This window comes from Macrobrachium nipponense, chromosome 42 (genome assembly GCF_015104395.2).
Source record: "Macrobrachium nipponense isolate FS-2020 chromosome 42, ASM1510439v2, whole genome shotgun sequence".
Classification (NCBI taxonomy): domain Eukaryota; kingdom Metazoa; phylum Arthropoda; class Malacostraca; order Decapoda; family Palaemonidae; genus Macrobrachium; species Macrobrachium nipponense.
The window spans coordinates 18,195,390-18,200,619 of record NC_061103.1 but is presented as its reverse complement, the minus strand read 5'-3'; the positions used below and the strand labels follow the sequence as shown (position 1 = coordinate 18,200,619).

Sequence of the window (5,230 nt, the reverse complement as noted above, 5' to 3'; positions counted from 1 at the left end):
TCTTTGCTACACACCTTCTTAAACTCCTCCAGTACCATCAGTTCCCTCAAAGAAGAGAAAGAAGCAACTTGACGACTTTTCAGCCAGTTGTCAAGCTGCTCCTCCTTGAGACGAGCGTACTCAACATAAGACATAGAATTGGGCTTGCCAGTGGTTCGGAATCTCTGGCGATAGGCCTCAGGGACCAAATCATAGGCCCTGAGAACCAAAGCCTTTACTTTGTCATAATCTCTGGCAAGACCCTCTTCCAATGCATTATACACCCGGAGTGCCTTGCCCCTCAATCTACACTGTATGAGTACCGTCCACATTTCTGGGTGGGCCAAGACAACCGGGTGGCAACTCTCTCAAAAGCTTTAAAAAATTCTGGTACGCCCCCCTCATCAAAAATTGGAACTAACTTTAGAGCAGCTGAAATATTAAATTTGTCTGATGATGAGCTATAGGGAGAGCTAAAATGATTAGGGGACCCTTGCACCTTGGCCAACTCAAGCTTAAGCTTGACCAACTCAATCTCATGTTTCCGGACCCTCTCGTCCTCCTCAAACTGCAATTTCAATAACTCAATCCTCTTACAAATTATATTGAATTCCTCCTGCCCCTGGGCCAGCGAACAGCTTAATTTCCTGGATCAGCGAACAGGGACAAACCAGGATTTACGCTTACATCATCGACTATGGACCCCTCTTGGTCCGACTCAAGATCAGTGCCACTCAACAAAATCACTGGCTAGGCCTCTAGCTACCTCATTGCCCTCAGCCAAACCTAGGGACACTTTTTCCTTAACCAGTTTTAACAAATTGGCCCGAGTGCAGAGGACTTATGAGGGATCTCCAACCACCGGGCACACCGTAACCAAATAAGCCCTTGTCAAAAACTCCTAAATATTTTAAACAGTCAGCCGAACCCAAGAATTCTGACGGGTCAAAAGTAAAGTCCTCCATTTTAATGAAAATTATATACTAAGGGGAAGGAAAGCAACTAGACCCAAAAATCAAATATCAACAATAAATACTGTCACACCCCTCCAGAGCTGAACTGCTTCCTCAAACACCGAGTACACCTGCGTACGATCCTGTCACGGTCGCCACTTGTTACGACCTGTGTAGGCCGTAGTTCAGGTTCTTTAGATTTTGATTTTTTAAAGGAGTCGTAGGCGTATATATTATTTATGTAACTCGGTGAATTGAGGGAAGACAGAACAAAAAACACTGGAAAAAATCTAACAACATTTATTACACTTCACTTAAATAAATTCAACCTGGTATCAGGAGTAACCTAAAGCTACTAAGATGAACTCCAACAGACTACAAAATAACTTGGAGGACTAATATACCGAGTCCTCTAAATACCCAAGGTTGACCTACAGCTAATAATCTAAACCCTAACATAGAAAAACTAAACGGATCAAAAGTATGGCTCATATATTTAAGCCGGGCCCATAAAAATCACAAACCATTATCCTATTACTAAATAGATAGGCAGAAGGAAGTCAGGAGAAATGAAAAGGCAGAAAACCTTAAAATTACCTGCCTACACACAAATGTTAAAGACTAAACCCAATAACAAAATAATAAAACGTAACACATTGCTGCATACAAATGCGCCTATCACATTAAACCACATGCATGAATAATTAACTACACGTTCATAAAAGATTATGTTGAGGGTCATAATTTATAGATACATATATATCTCCACACTGCACTAACTATCCGTGAGATAACTTGTATCAATACTTATCCATATATGGATTAGACAACAGAGAGGGGTTGAACGTTCATCAGCATCAGAGGGAGTATCATTAACACCAGGTAAACGGACTGAGCATATCCATAACGATAATGAAAAGATCGTAACTTTACCTGGGTAATGACTCCCTACGTTCCTCCTAACGGACCCTCGGTCCACAGACGAGCAGCGTAGCAGATGTGATGACGCTCTTTGATCACGGCTATAGTACCTCCAACAGTGCCGGGACGGAACGACAGCACCGTCTTCCCGCGGGATCCTCAGGCGGGGAAAATGACGCAAAGCGAAGGTCGCAAGTGACACATACACTTGCAGGACGTAACAAGCGAGGTGGCTATCGCAGGTGATAATACCCCTGCATACGTGGGCCGTGATCCAAAGAAGTGTACAATTTACCGCAGGTGGCTCAAAGACACCAGCGAAACAATCCTCCAAAGGCACAATTACTTATGAAGAAAAAGAAAAGGCGTCCATCAACGGCTGCTAAATTAGGATCTACGTCTGAGATCAAGGTAGGGTCCGAACTCTCCGTCCCAGGCTGCAGCAATCTCGTTCACGGTTCTCACTCAAACCCAAACACTCGAAGAGAAAAAAAAAATAAACAAAAGAGTTAATGGCCATTCACTAATTAACGAAGGCGGAGGGGCGCAGGTTATCGCAGCACTCTTATGAAAAGGGCAGTTAGCAATTACTCCTGCCGAAGGCCGAATTTATTTATAAATAATGAAATAATTTAACATGACAGTCGGTGTCTACAAGTAACCTGCGATATACCCAAAGTGATTTTTATGTATTTTTCAATCTTACATACTAAAGTACCTATTTGAGCAGAGAAAGTTTGAAATGTCTGAATTTTATGTTTATTTTTGTCCCACACACAATCTAAAGTGTTTGCGAAGATGATAAAATTATTGATTTCTAGTTTTATTTTATTTTTTATTTTTTTCATCTTAAGTTTCATTCATTTTTTTTAAGGATGTGAGCACGTGCTCTGTTTATCTGTAGGTTAATCCTCGTGATGTTTGAGGTATTAATTTATTAATACATTATCTAAGATATTTTCAAATTATACCTATTTCATAAGCTGGAGATGATGCTCCCGAGATGAGATGTAACCTATTATTTCCTATTTTGTTTACATAGTGATTACTTAGTAACCAGTGAATTTTATACATATATATAAACAACCAGAAATTTTTCTGTATTTTTCAGGAATATATACGCCTTCATAGCTCAGTGGCTAGAGCGCTGGTCTAGTAAACCAGAGGCCGGGAGTTCGATCCTCCCTGAAGGCAGTTGTGAGACTAGAATCACAGTCCTTTTGAAAGATATAGTTTCATATTATGAAGTATAACCGACATTTGGTTATCCTCAAGCTTAATTTGTCTCCTCTTATTTTTACTATATATCTTGAGCAATCTTAAGAATTCATCTGCCTTTGGAATAATACCTGCTATTGTTCCATAAGTTATCACCAATGTTGTGAAGTTAATTTACTAATTACTTATTATGCTTCCTATTTGTGTAACCTCTTTATTTTGTATGGTATTCTACATCTAGTTTGACTTTTCTTGGACCTAACCACTAAATTTCTGAATTCCCTAGAAATTCTTAGTTATTTTCTAGATGTGGCTCAGATTCCAAGCCAACCAGTAAGATTGTCAGATGACTTAACAGTACCCCTTGATGTCCCATTGCTGCCTCATTCCTGTGGAGGCCAAGGCACACTAGAATTCAGACTGTGAGAGGCCACTAGCACCCTCAAAAGTTTGCAGTCACCCAAAACGTGTGTGCAATTTTTTTTCTGGCAAAATGGGTAGTTGTCTCATTAAGAATGTGTGGTCATCACTCATCATGCGACAATTAGTTGATAATTGTATATTAATGTTATGGTTATGCAAGTTCAATGCAGACTACATGAAATTTATATGGACCTGTTGTATGTACGCTGATCTAGCGACTACATACTATCTTATGATAAGGGGAGACCCCTTAAGACCTGAGAAGATTATCAGGAACCAGTGTGAGATCTACTTATGATAATGTTATAATCAGGGACCACCTAAAGATATCTGAAAATGCTATTGATAAAAGCTTTAACCTTAAGTTTCCTTCAAGCAAAGGTAGAACTGGAACAACAAGAACAACAACAATAACAACTCGTTGCATTGGTCTCATTGTATGAACATAGAAGGTCAACCAGGTGGAGGAGACACCGTTACTGGGTCTAGCATTACTGGGTCCAGCCTTGCATCAGTCAGCGACTCCAATTTGAGGATTACGAGAAATTGATGGTGGAGCTTGAGAGGCACTCGACAACCTAGCATATTTTAAGCACAAAAAAAAAATATTTATATGCATAGAATTTTGAGTGATATCTATGCCTATACTCTGTTTTTTTCCTTCTGTCCACCCGCTTGTGGTGTTAGCGTATGGTAACACTGCGTCCCGGGCTTTAGATAGTTACGCCGTGTAATTTTTAGGTAAATAAAAGGATATCTGGGTGTACATTTGCAACTGAAAAGTGTTTTAATAATTTACTGTATGCGAATTACACCGTTAATATTCGAAATAGGATATTATTATAATCGTTGAATGTAAGCTGAATGTAACTATCTAAAGACCCGGGACGTAGTGTTACCATACAAAAACACCAAAGGCGGGTGGAAAGATGGAAAAACACACCGAGTATAGTTGTATTTACATGTAATATGAAACAAGCAAAACTGTAGACTTCTAATGATTTTTATTTGAATTCTACAAGAGGATTTTAAGTGATAAAAGTGATAAAATAAACAAAAACAGTCGAATTTCAAGAGCAAATCACCCCTAAAAAAATAAAAACTGGACTGACTTGGGATCCATGAACAAATAAATAAAACTACTTAACTACAAAGTTTGAATTGTACACAGTTCATAATACTCTTGTGTTAAGCACTTGCTCTTTCCCAGCCTACATACTTAAGGTTGGGCAGAAAGTTATTGACTACTTGGCGCTGTGACTGGCATGCACAATGGCTGGGTTACACGGTTGCTGCATTAGATTTTCTAAGTATATTTTAATTTTACAAAATACAGTCGTACTTGATTTATTTTACTATAATAAATTTATTCAATACTTTTGATCAAATTTTACGGTATTATATGGTTTACTTTTATTGTTTTTATTCTATACACATCTGCTCAGATTTTTTTTATCTTCTTCTCTCTCTCTCTCTTTGTTGAGCATTAATTATCAGAGACTGAAATCTCCGATCAGAGCTGCTTTGTGACCTTTTGGTGGTACCTGAGATGCCTTAGCGATTGCATTTTCGTATTGGTGCTTATATAATTTCTTTTTTCTTTTTTTTTTTCTTTTTTTTTGTTTGATACCCTAAGACCTTTTCATATAAGTACTGAGGACACTGTGCACAACATTCACTAAAAACTTGAACCTTGTCTGCTGACATCAGGTAGTTATGAAGAGCGGTTTCATCCC

General features: G+C 38.6%; 1 non-coding gene across 1 annotated transcript; it reads left to right on the top strand.

The window, feature by feature from the left end:
* The first annotated feature begins 2,974 nt into the window (after positions 1-2,974).
* Positions 2,975-3,047, top strand: Trnat-agu (transfer RNA threonine (anticodon AGU)). The gene has a single exon. It is a non-coding gene; the product is annotated as a tRNA-Thr (tRNA).
* The last annotated feature ends 2,183 nt before the right edge of the window (positions 3,048-5,230 follow it).